The following is a 21464-nucleotide window of genomic DNA, read 5'->3' as shown; positions in this document are numbered from 1 at the left end:
TAAAGAACATATATTGTATAGAAATGTGAAACTTCATCACCATCTGTTACAAGTTTACAACATATTCCCAGGACCTAGGGGAATATAGATCATGTAAAAGACAGAGGTGTTTCCAGAAAAAGAATTGGTGAATCTATTCCCCTTTTCAGCTCCCAGTCTCTTAAAACAATAGAACCAAGGGAAGAAATCTTTACCAAGTTATCTGCTAGGGAAAAGCCATTTTAATTCTCTCGATGTTACCTGGCTTTATTACGGAAACATAATGAAAATGGTCTGCAGTTTCCAACTCCTGGAAATTCATACTTTGATTACACTGTAAGGACAGCCTTGGGATCCTGTTATTCCCATATCAGTAGGGAATGAGAGAATAACAAGAAGGGGACGAGTGGGTAGGGAAAGTGGATAAAGTGAGCAGCTTTGGGGAAAAGCATATCAACACATCAGAGAGAAGAGGTGAGGGTTCAAAGAGAGAGTAGAAAACAGTGAAAGCAGAATGAACACAAGGAAAGGTATCTGTGAGGAATGGAATCAATTGAAGTTTAGAGAGAAATGTCTTTTTATTGTATGTTGCAATCTCATTTAATTTTGTAAGTATATATTTTAGGAATAAATATTATTTAATAAGTACTTAAAGCCAAAGGAATCACTGAAAATGCTATAATGCTATTATTGCTAATAGTTAAATTATCATCATTTTCAGGAAATCTTCATCCACTTATAAATACTCAGCATTGATGGTGTGAGCACTGTTATATTAGAGCAAAAATCCAAATAGGACTTTGGGGGAAGCTGTACATAATAAGCTATGTGTAAAAAAACGGTTCTATACCTCTCTATTTATGTACATACCGCAGGCAAAATGAAAACTCTACTAGATACAGACTTGTGGCATGCAAACACCATGGTATTGCAGAATAGAAAATGCCCATAAATAGAAACTGTATGTTTTTGTTCATGGTATTTTGTTGGTGATTTTTAATAAAATAAGACAATGTATTTTCTGACAGGGGCAATCATATTTGGCATTATATTTCATTGTCCCAATGTTTACTCTTAAAATGAATTTGTAGATTCAGCACTGAACAGGCACTAATCACACATACGATTATTAAAATAATTCCTAAGTGTTTTAATGAAACTCAAAGACTGCAATTCCATAAAGCAACTGATAATTCAAAGCGTTTTGGCAATGTCAGCTTAAAGGAACTGTATGGAAATGTTCAACAAAAACTCAGAGACACAAGGTAAACCTCTCACATCACTGCAAGATTTACAAGTGTGTGCTTTTGATGATATTTTTCTATGATCATTTTGTTGGATTAATATTCTTACGCTGATATGCCAATTCTATTTACTTAAAGTGTTGTTTTTACTAAATTTTGGCATAAAGCACCTCAGGACAGAAATAATTTATGTGAATCTAAGTCCAATGTTTATGCAGGCTTCTGATGACATTTTATGCTGGGGTTGTTGTTAGGAAGTAGCATATAAAGGTGCCAAGTCTCTCAGCACGGCTGGACTCTGCATATCTAGAGCCCTCCTTCTAATGGCCAGATCCTCTTCCAGCCAAGATACTTAACTGCAGAGTCATGGGAAATGCTTATGGACCAGTTATGGGAAAGGCACTTTTAAAGAAAACTGTGTGTTTACTCTCACAGTCTTAGGAAAATGGTCTCAATCCTCACTACAGCAGCCCATCAGCTGTTATAAAAAATATTTGTTTCCTTTCTCTGTTTTTTTCTTGAGGTTATTTCCCCCACCTTAAAAAAATAATTTACAACCTGTAGCTGGATTTTTTTAATGCTTCTTACATGCTTGATTTCAAATGAAACAACATCAGGAGGACATTTCTCACCATTTATTCATTCATTCCTCCATTCATTCATTCATTCATTCAGTTAGTTACTTGTACTTGGCAGAGCCAATTTGCCCATGCTCCTCTAGTCTCCACAGGGAAATCCTACCCAGCCCTTGGCACAAGATACATTCTCTGTTCACCCCTGGTAAAGTGGTATTAGTTACATTTTCAATTTTGCATCTCTTGGACATACCTAGAAGGAAATCTCTTAGTGAGCGGAATGTAAACCAATTTAGCGAATCACTTGTTTAGTATGTTTCCTTATCTTGATTTGGATTTCCTTTATTCCTCTAAACCACCAGAGCATTCTCCTTCTTACCAACTATTATAACTAGATTAAAGTTATTTCTGTGGTTTCTGACATTGTCTGCTCGGCCTAGAAAACATACAGAAAACTTGGAGGGCAAACTGTAAAGGAGTGTGTTAGTCTTTAAAGCTTTTCCAAGTGGTTCATTCTCTCTTGCCTTGCCTTTACAGTTTTAGGTTATATATATATGTGAAATCATAAGTAGCCAATGAAAAATTCAACTTATGTTTCTTCTTCCAGAGCACTTTCTGCAAAAATATTGAATTATTGTTCAGCTAATGTTCAATACATATGGTAAACTGACTAAAAGCAGGAGATCATCTGATATTTTTTTGAGGTCTGGGGGGACAAGCCTGGAGAGGGTAACATTGTGACACACTGGTGGTATGTAGATCTAAACAGGGAGAAGTCCAGTTTTCAGTGCTTTATAAAACACTTTCTGTAGTTTATGATGACCTCAAAGGTGTATAGAAATTGCTTACTTAAAAATAGGGTCACCTGGATCACTTAGAGACAAGGACCTAGGAGACGTGAACTAAACAAAGTACTAAACTGGTATAATTAGTACTGAGACCTTAACCCATAGTTTTTTATATGAAAACTGTGTAACTGACTGACTGCTCTTTGTGAAGCCCAGTTACTGATATTTGGAAAGAACGGCACACAGTGTGTGCCATATTGTAAACACTCACTGAAGTAACAGACACCAGTGTTTATTGCATTTCGGCAGTAAGTAGCTATTCACTACCTACTCTGTGTCATTCTCCATACTACCAGCTGAGAATATAGAGAAGATATACATTAAACAAACTGTGATCAGTGCTGTGAAAGCAAAGAATAGATATTGTGCTAGAAGAAAGAACAACCACTACAGTAACAATAAAAAACAATAGAAGAAGTTTGTCAGCTTAAAAATGGCATAATAGGGGATGGGGGAAATGGAAAGATCTTAGTCAAAGGGCATAATAAAGTTGCAGTTATGCAGGATGAATAAGTCTAGAGACCTACTACACAAGCATACCGGAGTTAACAATACTGTGTTGAATACTGAAAATAAGCTAAGAGAGTAGATTTCAGGTGCTCTCGTCACAGACAAAAATTGGTAGTTATGTGAGGAGATGATATGTTAATTAGTTGGCCATTTTGCTGTGTCTATGTATATCAAATCATCATGTTGTACACCTTAAATATATATAATTTTTATTTAGAATATATTTTTAAATGACATTATAAACCCTGAGTAATAAAACACATACTCTTCTGGTTTTAGCCTCCTGATAAGACCAGAAGTTTAATTACACCCTATTTCCCAGGTTATTTTCTTGACACATTGTGACAGCACAATACAAGGAGCCCCTTGGTGTGAGATACCCAAAAGAACATGCCATAGATGATGAACCAGTCCTTTTTCTACACAACAATACCATACATTGCCAAAGACTTCCTTTCTATAACAATGGAGTTAACTAAATGAATGAACACGTTTCTACACTAAATGTATTTTTATGCATTGAATATATTTTTGTTTGTAAAGGAATAGGGCTGGTTTTAAAACAATTTTTAAATTTCATTTGGATTGGCATTCATCCTTTGGAATATGGTTTAACAACTCATTCTTCCTCCATGATTCTCAGTTCTGATTATTATGCCCCTGAACTATTTAACAACATTAAAATGATACCTAGAGATCTGTTGCAAACAATGTGTACACACTTAACACCACTTAACTGTACACTTAAAAATGGTTAAAATGGTAAATTTTGTATTATATGGTTTTCTTTACCACAGTTAAAAATCAGTGATACCAGGTCTTCCAAATTTGATGATTCCAGCTATAAGCTACTTTGCAGAATGCCTCAGCAGATGCTAACTGACAATTTTGCTCTTTCTTTTTTCTGGAACACAAAATACTATGACAAGAATGATACACAAAATTACATATTTGACTTGGTGCCTAAAAGCCACCCTGGGATCCATAACCTTGCTTAAAGATTTAAGAAAGACCTTTAGTCTACTTCTGAGAAGGTCCTTAGCCTCAAAAGCTTTATCTCTCTACTTGACTTCTTAGCAGCTGTTATATTTTTTTGCTGTCGTTTGTTTGACAGGATCCAGTTATAGGTTCCGATGTCTGTTTAAAGAAACAAGGAGGCTGTTGGCTTTAAAATTCCTTCATTGCTTGTGTGATCAGCATTTTCCCAGGCTTTTCTACATAGTTTGCCAAGCAAAGGGACTGACCTTTTGTAGCAAACACTTTTTCATTTCAAAATGCTCACTTTGATTTTTGTCCCATTTTATGCTCATTCCAAACTGTTTACAACCCACTAAAAATGACTGTGAATTATATGTTTGTGTAATGGATTCCTTTTGTGGTCAGAGTGGAATGTTTACTTTGAACAATTAGTTATCTTTGGGTAGATTATAGCAACTTGGAAAAAGAATGGCTAAGATTATTATTATACCTTAACTGTTTCTTTTTGGTAATTCAGCTGCTGTTACGTGAAGTTTGAGAGAAAGACACATTAAGAATCCCATGCCATTATAAATGGAATCTATTTCTCTATTTGTGTCAATATTTATTTAGACGTATTTATTAATATCATAAGAAGGTAAGGTTATACACCTACACAGGAGTATACTTACTGAGTCATAAAAATTCAGAACAAGGACTATACGTAAATACATGGATATTTACTATTATATAGAGTGCATGCCTTGCTTAACATGTACGTGCAAATTAAGTAAGGCATGCCCATGTATGTACTTATTATAAAAAGAACAGGCAAGATTCAGTGCACCAGTCTGCCTCTTGAGATACTACCAAGTGTTCACTTGCAAAAATAAAACTACGTAGTCTATTCCCATTGCCTGATGATCTAGGCCCCTGAAGGGCAGATCATAATGCCTTCCCTAGACAAGCTCTGCTCCCAGTTCTGCTAATTTTGTCCTGTTCATTCTTTCCCACTTTGGGATAATCTATTATAGTTGGATCCAGGCACGCACCAAAGGCTGATACTTCCATGAAGAATGTGCAATTTGTACTGTTTAGTTTGTGACGAGATTCTTGAAAACTTTTATGATTCTATCTTGTTCCAGAGGGACTTCTGCTTGCTAGTTTTAAAAGCAGTGAGTAAAAAAAAAAAAGTAACAAAAACAAAACAAACTGATAAAAATTACATGCTCAAAAAATAAAATCAAGAGTTCAAGATAAGCACTATTCCTTTTTCCCCAGAGAATATTTGTGGACTGAACAAAAATGTTTCTAAGGGCACTGACCTATGTCTTCCTTTTTTTTTTTAAGTGCTTGCTTTTTATGCCTAAAGTTAGGCATCCACATGCGTTTACAATAGCAATGATCCTCCAAGAAACTCCGTGAAAGTTTACAGCAAATTTTCCTTAGTTTTTACTTCTGAGTTAAAATCAAGTCCAGTTTAGCGTTTTTGGTGTTTTATGTTTTGTTTTAATGCAACCAATGACAGCCACCTTCCTGACAGCAGTAGTCTTGTGGGTCCAAGTTGGAATTGGCTCTTTGGGGTAGTCATGCTGGGGCCTCTGTGTCTGTAAGAAAGCCACATTCAGGGCTAGAGGGGAAGACAAAATCAAAAAAGAGTAAACAGGAAACAGCCAGCGAGAGTATAAAAGAGAAACTGGGAAAAGACAACCAAAAGAAATCAGAGATGACAAGGTGGAGAGAGAGAAAAAAGCTGTGTTTTGCAATTAAGAAAACAAATGTGGATAAAAGGACTTGCTTGTGAGGTCTGTAATGAAGAGAAGACAGACTATTGAACCAGTTACCATCTCTGCCATAGTTACCTAATACCTACTTCCCTGTTCCAGAGAAATGTACTCCTGCTCCAAAAGATGCTTGTCAGTTAAATCTTGCCATGAATGTTCACAAATTCTGAATGTTCACAAATTCTGTGTATAGACGTGGCTACTAATTAATTCACTGTACTTATTAGAGACATTTAATGGAGTTTATCTACATTGAGCAATACACAACAGTCTTATTATCAAAAAAAGAGAGCTTAAGCCTAACAGAAGTTAACAGAGAAATGAATGTGCAGTTCAATAACCAGAAAGGCTATCTAACGTATCCAGCAATGTGGCTCTGGTCAAATCAGTCAGCGGATATTCCCACACTTTTGAGTCCAGAATGCATACAAATAAATAATGTCTCTTCCTAGATAAAGCCTGAGTCTAATTTCCAACCTCTGCCCCCACTCCCACCCCCTTTCTAAAGTTTAGGTTCTTAACATATTTTTCCCTTGGAGTCAGTTGGAAGGAAACAGAGCCAAAATTAATACCCTAGGAAATTAGCCTTTTGTTGTGGATGGAGGATTTAAATAATGCAACACCTCAACATGTCAAGATGCAGTACTCTAAATTATCCTTTAGTGGTGTCATTTATATGATGGGAGTTCTGGGTCTGGGAGTTTTGTCCATTATAAACCCCGATATTCAGAAGTTAATAGTTCAACCATAAAAATAATCTTGGCTGAAAGTTGGCAGGATGTCTAAGCCTGAAAGCAAGTGTTTACAAAATTTGAAGAAAAAAAATCACATGCTTTTGGAAAGCTTTCAGGTTTTTACAAAATGGGAGTAATAGTGATAATAATAATACTAATAATAAGGCAGAGATTTTCAGATATTTGTTGCCTTGGGATTCAAAAATGGATTTGTAGTTTTTAAATAATTTTTTTATTCTTGTTGCATAATGTGAACCAATTGATTAAAAAGTAAATTATCAACACTTTCACAGGAGTGTCACTTTATTTTTTGAATTAATCTATTCTTTATTGGTTGAACAAAAATATATACGTTATATTTTTATAGGCATTTCCCTAGAGCTTAAAAATGTATGATAATTGAGAAGCCTTAAGTTAATTCAGGAAGCTATGAATAAGACCAAAATTTTATATTCTTTTGTGGGTTTCCTAATGAATAACATTCCCTTTCTAAATGCCTAGAAAAAATTGCCTTTTCCAAAGAATTTTCACGCTTTCAGATGAAGTGTGTCCAACTTAAGCATTAATCATTAATCTGCATATACCGTAAAAGAGACGTACAGATTCCAGGAGAATAGTTGCATTGGTCTGCATAACTGAATGTGGCATATTTTCCTGTACAGGATGTTTTAAAGTAATTTACTCATCTCCTGAATAGATTCGTGTCTTGGAGATTCTTCTGAACTCTATGAGAGGTTATCTTATAGTCTAATGGGCTGTTGAGTTAGAAATGTTTTTCCTGGGTTTAAATAATCTTTTCTTTGCTAGTTTTATTCCTTTTGCCAAATTTTATACTCTTCAAGCCACTTCTATTTTCAGTTCAGAAAAAAGTAAACAAACAAACAAACAAACCAAGGGCAGGGTACTTTGAAAAGAAAAACTGACCGTGCAAAACCAAAATAAGTCTGAAATGATACTGCTGGAGGAGTTCTTGAGGTTTTAGTAGACCGTAGACCCAAAATGTAAAGTCGTACTCTTTTTAAGGAAATAAGAATGCCCTGAGATGTAGGGTGAAAGCACCACTTATAGAAGAAAAGTATTTAAGACGTCACCTTCAGTACGTTGTGTGCTCCTTCCTGCAGGGAGCATGGATTTATTTTTAACTCTTCACACAGTGCCTTGCACATGATGAATTCTCAATAAATGATGAAAAAACGGTTAAATTACATTCAACATTGTTTAAATCTTCATTGGAAAGTTGCACTCCATTGCTACACCTGCAAATGGTTGAAACTAAAAAGATGAATGACCAGCAGTTGTTGGTTGAAGGCAGCTACAAGATGTGCAGAGAATAATGTAGCTTGCAAATCTTTCTTTTAAACATTTAAATCATTTCTGATGATATTATATTATATTATTCTAAATGACATCATTCTTTCCCATTGATACTCAGCTATGCTAAACATTCGAAGTTATGTTTACTTTAAGATTTTATGCTCATCAATTTTTGGAAAGCACGTTTAAGTTCAGCAGCTAATAGAACATCCATTCTCATTTCATCAGAGGAAGTCATATCCCATTCGGCATTATTTCAACACCAATAGCCTGCTGTTTTTAATTAAGTAATTGAATGGCAACTATGACTTGTAAGTGACATGTCTGAGAATGGTCAGGCATAGGCTCAGGTCCCGTAACCACACAGAAAGTTGAGCACCACATCTTTTCCTTTAATTCAGACTTGGAATACCATGCTGGTGCTCCTCTGTGTTAGTTTACTTCCCTGTGAATATCTCACCTTCCTGATTTAGTGTTGCTTTTCTATGTAAATCACAGGAAATTCTTAGTTTGAAGATAGTTTTTTGAGTTTACAGATTCTGTCAAAGAATTTGAAATAAGAAAGATATGGTCAACGACACAGACCTATCAATTTGAAACTAATGAACAGAGGATACCAATGCTCTACATTCTGACATGGTTTTGCTACTGGATATTGATTTCATTTTCTCCAAAATTTACTTCACAGCAGAAAGAAGTTAAACTCTGCTGACACTATCAAAAACTCTATAAAGACTTTGAATACACCAGTGTCATTAAAAGAGGACTATTACCTTTCTTTTTTAAACATAATGCTCTTCTTGTTATGTTTTGCACTTTTGACGGTTTGGGCTAACTTAACTCTTGAGTATCCCTGCAGAGTGGTGAGACACCCAACAGCACTGTAATCACTGTGGAAGGTTTTCTTTACTTTTGTCTTAAAGGTGAGCAGTTAGCATGTATGTGAAATTGAATAGGATAATATTGGAGCCTATGTGTCTGGCCTAGAGTTTGACAGCATAAAAACACGCATTTCCTCTGGATTTAATTCTTGACTGACATTTCATGCTAGTCATTCTCTCAGTGTGATCTCAATGCCCCTAAAGCTTCAATGATTCCTTCAAAGACTTTAAAGTTCCTAAACGGGCATGACTCCTCAAGCTACTTTTTTTTTTTTTTTAATAAATTTATTTATTTATTTATTTATTTATTTTGGGCTGTGTTGGGTCTTCGTTTCTGTGCGTGGGCTTCCTCTAGTTGCGGCAAGCGGGGGCCACTCTTCATCGCGGTGCGCGGGCCTCTCACTGTCGCGGCCTCTCTTGTTGCGTAGCACAGGCTCCAGACGCACAGGCTCAGTAGTTGTGGCACACGGGCTCAGTAGTTGTGGCTCACGGGCCCAGTTGCTCCGCGGCATGTGGGATCTTCCCAGACCAGGGCTCGAACCTGGGTCCCCTGCACTGGCAGGCAGATTCTCAACCACTGCACCACCAGGGAAGCCCCTCAAGCTACTTTTTTATACTCAGACCTGAGGTCCAGGAACAACCCTTTTTGAGTTTTTCCCTGGCATTCCAAATTCAACTTTTTTAAACTGAACTTACAACTTTCCTCAACAAACCTGCTATTCCTCCTTTAGTCTTTAATTCAGTCAGTGGATTCATGACTATTTCCCCATTGCCCTAAAAAGAAATTCATTGGACATCTTAAATTCTTCTCTCTCATTATGTACAGCATCTTTCATCAGATCTAATGATCTGTACTTTTTTTTACTATCTCTTGAATCTGATTCTTCCTCTCACCTCCTATGGCCTTAATTGTGCTCCCATAATTTCTTTTGAGATAAACCCTCTAATTGATATCACTGCCTTTGTTCTTATTTCTTCCCAGGCCATTCTTCTCCATGCTGCCAAAATTATCCCTCTTAAATATAAATAGGATTATATTATCCCTTCTGAGAACCTTCCCATCAGGATAAACAAAATACCATACTAGTTATTACCATAAAAAGGAGAAGCATATGACCTCTGTCTACTCTCCAGCTTTATAACCTCATAAACGGCTTCCTATGCTCCAACTACATGAAGTTTTCCAAAGGCTGATATTCCTTCCATGAACTGTTTTCTCTCCTTAAAGACCCTTTCCGTACCCATCTACCTGCCAAATTCCGATGGATCCTCTTGGGCATAGCACCAGAGTCACCCTCAACAGTGAATGTTCTCTGACTCATACCCTCAACCACCTCTCTGTGGTCTCTTGAACATTAGCAGCCACCCCTCTCCACAGTGTTCCAGTAAGAGCTTTGCTTCCCCAACATAGCCCTTTTTGCATGGGACCATAACGGCTGGTTTCATATCCATTTCCCCACCTAGAATGTGAGTCCTGGAGTCTAGAGATGGTCTGGTTCATCTCTGCCTCCTCACTGCTCAGCACGCTAGAGCTGGCATATGTAGGGGTTCCAGTCAAGATGGATGATTAAATGGATGAATAGATGGATATTATCCAAGATTTCTTTTCATTCATCCACCCATGCATCCATCCTTAGAGAATCAAATTCTATGCTGAGTGGCTGCTTCCCACCAGCTATCTATTTTACATTCGGTAGTGTATATATGTCCATGCCACTCTCTCACTTCATCCCAGGGAGATCAGCCTGGTGCTTTGTGACCACCTAGAGGGGTGGGATAGGGAGGGAGGGAGGGAGACGCAAGAGGGAGGGGATATGGGGATATATGTATACATATAGCTGATTCACTTTATTATAAAGCAGAAACTAACACACCATTGTAAAGCAATTATACTCCAATAAAGATGTTAAAAAAGAATTCTATGCTGAAGATTCATTGAACTGCTAGAAGAGATAGTGATTAAATGTCTCTTAAAACACAATGTAAAGTTACATTATCTGGAAAGGTAAAGAAGCTGCCTTAAAAGAGTTGTTTTGTTTTGTTTGGCGTTTGCATCATGGTATGATATGTGTATATATATCCACCTCAATCTATATCCATGTTTATATCTATATGACATACCATATTAGCAATAGCCTCTAATAGGATAAGACAGAACAAAAACAGAGCAATGACTCTGGTGTTCAGGACAGGTTTCAGACAAAACTGACTTTCTCATCCTTAAGAGGCAGAAACCAGTCTCTCAACAAACAGTGTTAAATTGTTTCATAAACCTGAGAGATTCAACTAACTAAAGAGAAATTTAAAGCTTTTGAGACCTACCAGTGTCCTAAGAGTAGAACTATCATGTTCCTGGTTCAAAAAATTATGTTTTTTATATATAAACCTCCAGGCATTGTGCCTACTTCCCTGTAAGTTTGTGTATAATTTTTCCCATTATCACCCCCTAGGTCTCTTTCACCATCACCACTTTCCAGGCATCTACCATCCACTGAATAGCCATGTTTCTGATTATCTTTTCCCAAATGTATTAGCTTGCATTATTTAAGGCTGAATCTCATTTTATTATTTCCTGCTCGTATTTCTAAACTCCTGAAGTCCATTTGTATGATTCTTTTGTCTTCACAGATGTCCACAGTTCCTCCCAATTTAGTATCATCAGCAAATTTAATTAATGCTCTGTTTACCTCTCCTTCTAATGAAACCAGTCCCTTGTTTCATTTCATCATACAAAGTAAAAATGTACTGGCAATAAAACAGTCTGAAGAAATGTTCCCTCACTGTAGGAGGGGAAGTTAAAGATATAGCAAAGAACCATGTGGTGAGGAGTGGACAGGGCAGCAGGGCGGTGAGCTAGTTTGCTATTGTCCTAAAGCAAAGCCTTCACAGCAACCACACTTTGGCAGATTGCCTGGGTTGGCGCTGGGTGGGTGGGGGGAGGTGTGTGTGCGTGCGCACGTGCGCGTGTTCTGGAATGTAGCTCTATTACCCCAACTGAGGACTTTTTACGAAAGATATTTATTGATATCTGAAAAGCACGTTTAAAAGTATAAATACAAATATAAATGTAAGGTAGTAACGTTTAATCCATAGTGTAGCCACAAACCTAGATGTGAATATATACATCTGGGTACAGACAGGCTCACAATTATTTTCAGCGGGCTTTTTCTAACATTCACCACTGTCTAAATTTTTATCTTAGTCCTTAACTTGACAAAAGCTTTAAACCCAAATTACCCATTGGGTTTAAATCAAATCCCTTATAACTAGTAGATTTATAAAATAAGGTCAGAGAATTTTTTCAGTTGTATCCAACAGGCAAATGTCAGTAAAAATATTTTCACCTCTAGAATTAATAGGCTGAAAAATTGAACTTGATCGGAGAAAGAAGCCTTACTTGTTAACTTTAAGGTAGGCAAGTTTACACGCAAAGAATTACACCATTAGTCTTTGAAGTTGTGGTCATACAGATATGGTATGATTTATGTAAGGAAAGCAAAGGTGACATTTATTAAGCACCCACTATGTGCGACACATAATGCTAGTGCTTTCCAACATGAGTCAATACTATACATTTAAAGCTTATATTAATTACTACCTGATACTCCAAATTGTATTCCTAATTCCAGTAAATCTCTTAAACATTTGCCATGTTGTATATGAAAAGTCAGTCTTCAGAATGTGGGTGAATTAGTTTAAATCCATTGACTCCACAGGAAAAAAATCTTTCAAATTTATGCTTTGATTAGGACAGACAGATGGTAGACCAGCATCTCTATTGTTATATACAGAAGATAATGCACGTTTGCAATGTTGAAATTAGGGCTGATACATACTTTACATATAGCGCAAGGTCACCAAAGATGTCATCACCGAGGCATGGTGTTAACAAAATAGTGACTGGGAATATGGTTAAGCAGTTACAGCCTTGTATTGTTTTTGCAGTGAGAAAAATCTGATGCATGATGCATTCTTATGAGAGAATTTTCTCAGATGCCAAGACTTTACAGGCATAACTTCCATAAGCTTTCATGGGAGTTTCCTGCCAGCACCTGTTACGGTGCAGAGTTCTTACTTTTCACACATAATCCAAGACTGGCTTGGAATACTGACTTGGAAAAACTAATATAGTGAAACCTTCTTGTAATGTTTCCTCACATATAATGTTCATCGTTTAATCCTTGGTCTGATATATGTATGAGCATGTTTTCCATACAAATTCTTTTCCCACAAGAAAGACTTCTTTTCACAAGCTGTTTATGAATAGGAGCAGATAAAACAATTATTCTTAGCAGGTAAACGAAGGGAAAAGTTATTAAGCTAGAAATTGAATTAATGGTAGAAAGCAACTCTTCTTAACTGAAAATAGTTCTAGAACTAGATTGTAGATTCCTGAGGAACCAACAGAAACAATTAGAGTACCACGTGCAAAAAGCAATACCAGTGGCTCTAAAAGAAGATCACATGTTAAAATAATATAGTTTGGTCATATTTTCTCATATATTTACAGACTAAAGTGTAGGGACTTTTAATATTTAAAGGGATATTGCATATTTAATCCCATGGATAAATTAGTGGGATAGAGTTTTGTGTAGAGGAGAAAGAGTTTAAAGAATTCTTAAATGTCCATATTTTGAAATTAACTGCCACAAATTCCCATTAACAAAACTAAAACAAAAGCAAACAAAAAGGTTATAGCACTTCTGTTTAACTAAATTGTTCGAGATTGCACAGAAATACTATTCTATGAACAACCTCTCTTTTGAAGGTATTTGAAATCTCTTCTTATTTACTATTTCTAACACACCTAGCATATAAGAGGGAAAACAGACCTTCATACTCAAAGTCCTGAATCATTTATTGTCATTTTCTTGTTTGACAGCCTGCTGGGCAGGGGAAATGCTTTTCACTTGTCAAACATTGTCAAATATTAAATTTTTAGCTCATATTTATAGCAAGATTTCATAATTAATACTGGTAGGTAACAGAGTTAAAGTTGAAAGGAGTCTGAAACCCTGAAACCTTAAGAAGACAATTGCAAACCTGTTAGTGAAGTTTCTCATGGGGCAAAACATGGGTTCTGAACAAGGATAACTCCAGGATGATGATGACGATGTATTCTGGGTACTCATTTACCCCTTTCCTTCTTTTTCTTTGCTGGATGGCTGCATTACTCCATACTGTTCCCTTCAGCACTGTGTCTGACCTCTAGTACCCTTCTCCTGGCCAGCCTGCCTCAAGAATATCATTTATACTTCAGCCTGAAGTTCAGGCACCCTTATGACTGAATATTACCTTGAGTACAGTTGTTCTAAAAGGCATCAATAAACTGGCATCAAATGGCTTTGTCTCTTATTAGAGTATATTCAAGCACCAGAGAAGGGGTTTTGTTTTGTTTGACAAGGCAAAGAAGGGAAAAGGAAATCATATTGACACCTCTAAGAGCAGGCTGTGTTCCCAAGCTTAGTACCTTCCTCCTCTCTAGGGCTTTTGCTTGTAGTACACTTTACTCTAAACTTTGGCAAAATAAGGTCATTATTTTGTTTTTATATTCTAACCAGTGGGTTGGTAGAACTGCATTTGTTTCTGTTTATAGTAGTCTTTGTTAAGGTTTGTCTGAAAACTTGAGAGACGGTTGGGAATCTAGGACCTCGTGAGTCCGCCATTGTTCAGTGCCGCGTGATCTCCAGTTGAGGCTGAAGAGTTTTAGGCTAAGTTACTGAGAGACTTAAGGACACGAGAGAGGAGAGGTGTCTGATGGAGCTAGTCATCTATACACAGACAGCTCCATACGCAGTGCAGGTGCAGAAGAATGATGCAGTGAGAGAAGAATGATGCCAGACTGTGTTTTCTGCAGGCCCTACCCAGAGGAGACAGGCTTGTGTACGTCATTATTCCAAGGAGATAACAGAGGTCTCATAATTCCAAGGAAGAACAATGTGTCTCTTCACAACATTTCAATCTGTAGAGCAAAGCCCTATATGGATTTTTATAGGCTCAGTTTTTGAACCTCAGTTTAGAGCATTACACTCACCTAAAAGAAAAAGCATGGTATAAGTTGTCCCAGGAGAAAGATAGATCATTTATTACACTTCCCATATATTGGAAAATTATCATGATAATAAAAATAAATCATATTTAAGAATAAATTGTATTTAGTCAAACTGAAAAATGTGCCTCTCCTCCCCCAAATCTTTAAATACAGTAAGAACACTCCATTTTCCTATGTCCAGTGTATCTGAGAATAGAAGGGTGAGCATTTGGATAATAGCAACTACCCTTTTGCATTAGCTTGAACCCAACATTGTACATCCACTTCCTTTTCTTTTCTTCTCCCATTATTTATTATACTTGACACTTATCCTTCATCTCTTCCTGTTCCACATCCTCCACAAGTGAAGTCTTGCTGTATTTGCCTTCCTTTTAGCTAAAGTCTGCTCTCAAGACAAGATCTAATAGATTGATCCACACTAAAGTGTACATGATCAGTGAAGTTTTATGTGAAATCCTTCCATGGGATTTAAAGACAAAGGAATAAAACTCTAATTACAGAATTTTGAACATAAACAATACTATGTAAAAGAAATATTTTAAGATGAAATCATCTTCCCAAAACTTCTAAAAAAATATTGTAAATATAGCCTCTATAATTAATGTTAGGGCTAACCTTGGGGACCAATGAAATAAAATCTAGGTCATCAAATTGATAGTCTTTTATTTCTGTCTTCTGTAGCCCTAAAAGTCAGCTATAGTAACTGATGATGGATTTTCTAATATTATTTTCAAAATTCAAGATCGGCCAGACCTTGGTGGAATTAGGAAAATTAAGTTACTCTTTAATTAAATTTAAGACAATGGAAAACATGAAATGCATTTGTAACTTGGTTTCTTACCACTTCGAAAAATCACACATGTGGAAGAGAAACTCAGTAAATAGTGTGTTAATGAACATCAACATATGTAACACCTCTTTGCTTAATATACCTTCTTTCCATGACAACAGGTCAGAAAGAAGTGATAGATGCTAAATATCTAATGATAGATGTTAAATATGTGTGTCTATGTATACACACACAAACATTTCAGTAAGACTTTTGATGTAGACCCAAGTGACAAAATCATTCAGAAGCAAGAAATCTGGTTTGTATTACACTAGTGCTAATGAGTTTAAAAAGAGAACAATTGGTACTGGAATGCCTTTTTTTATTATTATTTATTTATTTATTTATTTATTTATTTATTTTTGGCTGTGTTGGGTCTTCGTTTCTGTGCGAGGGCTTTCTCCAGTTGCGGCGAGCGGGGGGCCACTCTTCATCGCGGTGCGCGGGCCTCTCACTGTCGCGGCCTCTCCCGTTGCGGAGCACAGGCTCCAGACGCGCAGGCTCAGTAGTTGTGGCTCACGGGCCTAGCCGCTCTGCTGCATGTGGGATCTTCCCAGACCAGGGCTCGAACCCGTGTCCCCTGCATTGGCAGGCGGATTCCTAACCACTGCACCACCAGGGAAGCCCTGGAATGCCTTTTTTTAAGCAACAAGTAATGTTTTGAGCAACTAGAGTCTGTGCAATTGTTTGCTAGATAGTTAACAGTCCTCAAGTAGTCAAAAATGAAGCTGAGCAGATAGGTCTCTCTTACACCACTAAAAGAAGTCTTCCCCTAATCTTTCTGCTTATAATATGATAATAGAAATTTAAAAAGCCAACCTCAGTGATAGCTCTGAGCATTTATCTATATATTCCATTTTGTAGAAGTCTTAAAATCAATGGTTTAAATTGTCCAGGTATACTTAGACCTTCTAATTAGGGGAAATGATTGTCTTTTTATCTCTTCCAGTGACTGATATTTATATCTCCAAACCTGGGTGTGATTTGTCCAGTAATTTGTGAAATACTTAAATTTTGAGATTTTTACTGTGTCACCTAAAGATTTGGAATCTGATATCATGGGTATGAAAGCATCTTTCAGCTAAATTAGAGGTATAAAATAGAACATTCAAGGACATGGTAGATTTAGGATAATCTCCCAATCTTTTTCAAATGAGCCCTTTGGAACACACACCCACATCGTAAGAAAGAAATGTAATCTATGACATAATACTTCGGTAATAAAATAAATATCATTTGTTCACAAAAGTTTTATATATATATATATATATATATATATATATATATATATGCCTACATATTTTACATGAAACATATATACACACATATGAAACTTAACAGTTTTAGGATATAATGTGAAATTGAATATATATCATGATGGTGTTTCCTTCTAAAGTTGACTACAGAGCTTATATACCAACCTGAGTGTATTGCTTGGATGTGTCATATATGTAAAAGTATTAGAGATTGCAGGTGCCATTGTCACTGATGCATGACTAATGCATGTCACTAATGCATTGTTGCTTCGGAAGATGCCGGTTCTGTGGCTCCATTACATCTGGACTGTGTACTCTTTGTTCTTCGCTGTATTCCAAGTGCCTAGCACACTTTTGCTACATAGTAAGTGCTTAATCAATATTCATTAATAGACAATAGACAATTGTCTATTGTCTATTAAATAATAAAAATAATAAAATAATATGCAATATTGCATAGACAGTTGGAGTTTACCAACTCAAGGTCTTTCCATCTAGAATGTATTGGAATTTTTCTGTCCTTCCATTTAACCACAGTCTAGCACAGGTCCCTCTGCCAAATAGGGAGGATTATGCACTAGCCCCATGTTTCTGTTTAGCAGAAGTATTAACAATACCTACTCAGCAGTTTATCCTGTATTCTCAAAAAGAAAACAATAATCTTATGTTTCTTGAGAAAAGGAAGTTCAGTCTTTTTAGTCTCATCCATTGTCATGGTTAGAAGCATATTCTTTGACTAGGAAAGAGTCTAATGACACAGAATTTCTCAGAAGTTTGGGAGAGCATTAAGAAGTTGAAAGGAACCATCTTGTCTGTGATCTAAACAGGACTTGTGGGTATTGATAGGATTAAACAGGTTTGTAGACTGTTTTGCCTTTGTGAATGGAATTCAGCTTCCCTGACCCACTCTAGAAGCAGCAGCCAGAATGGGCTCTCTCTCTCTCACCTGAATGCTTAGCAGAGCCAAGCCATCAAAACCCTCCAGGAAGTGGCTAGCCAAAGGGTCTGAATTAGAGGCACCTCCCCAAAGAAGATCAAAAGTTATGCTCCACCAACACGGAGACACTGAGAAATGGTTGAATGTGTTCTAAATTAAACTGCCCTGGTGGTGAGCGGAGATCTGCCAAAATCTTTCAATTAATCACTTTTACCTCAGGGCAGAGTTAGGCCTAAGAGTATTTCAATAGGTTTTTATTGGAACAGAGTTATTTCAGATATTAAACTATGCTGCACAAAGTAAAAATAATGTTATTTTTAAGTTGCTACTCTTGTTAAATAAAAGTTGGCAAGCATTCTTGGGGTCTGTATTGTGTCTGTGTATTTGTATGTGTGTGGCTTTTTCCTGTGCCATAAGCCTCATTGATTTATACAAGTGAACAGCAATGAATTAGGTGGTAAATATATTCATATAATCACTTTCATTAATAATATGTTACACATAATAGAAGAAAAGTTTTAAGTGTATAATTCTTTGCAACACAATTGAGATATTTTTTCCTACGTCTTCAGCAATAAGTTAATTAGAATCACCTGCATTTCCTTGGGTGGACACCAAATGGATTGCAAACAAAAACAGATTAAAATAGCTGCTGGAGCTCATGGCATACAGATGACAAGATTCACAAAAAGGGCAACAAGGCACTGAAAATGTTCACCTTTCAAACAATTTTAGAGGAAATTTAGCTCTTGCAACTTCTCTGTAAAAGCTGCTTGTAAGTGTTTTGCTGAAAGGCTAGAATGGCTTTGTTTCTGATCCCTTGATGAGTGAGAGAAATGTTTAAGAAAGATCACTTTACAGAGAGATTCAGGCTGAAATGTGATGACTGTGATTCAAGCCAAGCCAAAAATTACAGTTCAGAATGAAAGGGGAGGGGACGTGGTTTGGGAATCCATTTTCCCACATTCCTGAATCTCAATCATCCCAGCCAATGTTTAAAAAAAAAGTCCAATGGAAAACAATGAGGTCACTTTGTTTAGATGTATAAAAAAATAGAGGTGGAGGGATTGAAAAGAATGAGAGTAAATTTATAAATTTTAGATCAATATCGATTTCAAGTATGATGGGATCAAAGTCTAGACTTTATATAACTATAATGACTTCATCACACAAGGGGCAATTTTTAAGTGTTTTCTTCTTGTTTGTGTTGGTAAGTCTTTTATTGTATATCTTTAACTTATGAGAGAGTTTGTTGCTAGAATTTTAAAAAGAAAAAAAGTATACATGGGCGTAGTCTACAGATTACTCTTCCCTAGGCCTCAAGCTTTCCTTAGGAATGGCATCGTCAGGCAACTAGTTTTCTATCCATAAACCTGCTGTGGCCATCCACTCCTGTCTGGACCTTAGGTTATGCTGGCATGTTTACTTGCAAACTACCAGATGATAATGGCTGACCAAATTAGACTGTTTATTCATATGACTCCTATTTATTTTAAAGAAACACTGAGCAAGTCACAATACCAAAAGAATGATTTATTTACATCAGCATGATCACAGCATAACATAACAATAGAACTCAAACCTGAAAGAAACTCAGAGAACGATAGGAGATGAACTAAATACAACCTCCAACTTCAATATCTTCCAGACACATGAGATTTTCCTTCAAGACAAGTGCTCTCACTTAATGATACTTAGAATCATTCACCAATATTTGTCTTCAAGACTAATATTTAAAAGAAAGAAACATGTAAGAGAATTTATTAAAGACTATTTCTAGGTACTTTGTTTTCCACTTTCCAGAAATCATTTCAGGTGCTTATCTTTAGTCTTATCAAATCAAAGAGATTAGGATTCCTAGTCAAATTTCACAAGCATACTCAAGCTCTCTCTGAGGTTCTTCTTACTTTGAGTTTATTTCCAATATTATTCAAGTCTTAAGATTGGTATAATTCTGTAAATTATGTTTATTTCTACCATCCTTCAGGCTCATACTCATAGGCCTCAAATTCTCAGCTGAGTTTAAACAATTATTTTCCAGCAATGTAACTCTTTACAAGAATATTCAATAATAGTGAAAAGTAAGATAGCCAGCTCTTCCCCCCATACACAATCCCTAAGTACTAGTGTTGTAGATCTTTTCAAGGCATAAGTGGTACGATACAGCCCAGTAGAAAAAGGATCAGTAACACCATTAACACTCAGGATATTTTGTCCTTTTCCTCTTCCAATTTTAAGTTTGTCTTCCCAGGCTGCTTAAGATGTTAGGACTGCACAGAATAGTGAATATGACTTGATAAATAGGTAGGTAGATAGATAGATAGATAAAGAATTTTTTGCTAGGACCGTTAACAATTTTATTTCCTAGTGTAATAGCTTAAACAAATGGGGAGGTTGGGTGGGAAATATTTGGTAATGATCCTAACCACCCAAGTGTTCAATGAAAAGTCCTTGAAGGGGAAATCAACATCCTTCCTTCTGAGCCAAGATTCTTCGTGTTTGGTATCATTTTGTCTTTAGTCTCATATATTGTTTCATTTACTTTGCAATTTCAATTTTAGGGTATTTAATTGTAGTCTGGAATTTGCTCCTATCTACAAAGTAGGCTACATAAACAATATAAAATAATGGTTCATTTATTAGCATCACAGTTTCTAAGCAGTTTTCTCAGGGGGAAAAAAAATGTACCCTTCTCTTGGTGACCTATTTAAAGTCTAACATTTTTTTAAAATTTATCAACAAATACTTGGTTCTTCCATGTCTTAAGAAAACAAAATTCTTCTTTTCCATATGAATATACTATAAAATATCTGGTAGATGAAGAACTTACTTCGTTCAGAAATGAGTAACCTAAAATGCTACCAAAATCAAACAAACAAACAAAATGTAAAGGAAAATTGAAGAAAAGTATTTTGTTATGATATTAAAAAGAAAAAGAAAAACTTACTGCAACAATTGTCTCCATGAAACAAGAATTTATTGTAGAGAATAAGGAAGTAGGAAAAGGAAGATAGGAAAAACATCAAAATAAGATAAAAATTATAAAGAAAGGGCTCATGAAACAAATGGAAGAGAAAAATAAAACAATCTCAGTAATAAAGGGAACATTGGAAAAAGCATTAATGACAATAGGAACTTCTGAAGACAAAGAAAAGGACAGGAGTGAGGGGAAAAAATGAGGGGTATACTGATCCTGCACTCTGTATGAACAAATTCTGCCAGCATTAGATTTGGATTCACATAGTAAGTGTTTTAAATATTCATAATTTATCTCACATGAATCATTTATATCCTATAGGTTATTACTGAAAAGAAAATTATTATATAGCAGTATCTTTACAATCCCGTGAAACTTTTGTTTTCAACATTAAAAAGTCTCTCTTTATGAAAAACAACTCAGGCCCCCCCTCATTAAGTTGGCAGACTGAAAAAACATGTCTGATTCTCCTTCCTCAAAAATATCCCAATGATATAATAGAAAAGATATGTTGGAAAAGAAAAAAAAAAGTGGTGCTGAAAACAGAAAAGGTACCATCAGCAGACCAGAAATAGAAATTCCAGGAA

At 36.1% G+C, this 21464-nt stretch overlaps 1 protein-coding gene across 1 annotated transcript in view; it reads left to right on the top strand.

Annotated features, from left to right (window-relative positions):
- ARHGAP15 (Rho GTPase activating protein 15) overlaps positions 1-21464 on the top strand; it is a 584102-nt gene that overhangs the window by 362779 nt on the left and 199859 nt on the right. The gene's annotated exons all lie outside the window — the stretch shown is intronic.

Source organism: Eschrichtius robustus, chromosome 5 (assembly GCF_028021215.1).
Source record: "Eschrichtius robustus isolate mEscRob2 chromosome 5, mEscRob2.pri, whole genome shotgun sequence".
Taxonomy (NCBI): Eukaryota; Metazoa; Chordata; class Mammalia; order Artiodactyla; family Eschrichtiidae; genus Eschrichtius; species Eschrichtius robustus.
The sequence above is the reverse complement of the archived record's forward strand: the minus strand, read 5'-3'. Positions and strand labels throughout refer to the sequence as shown.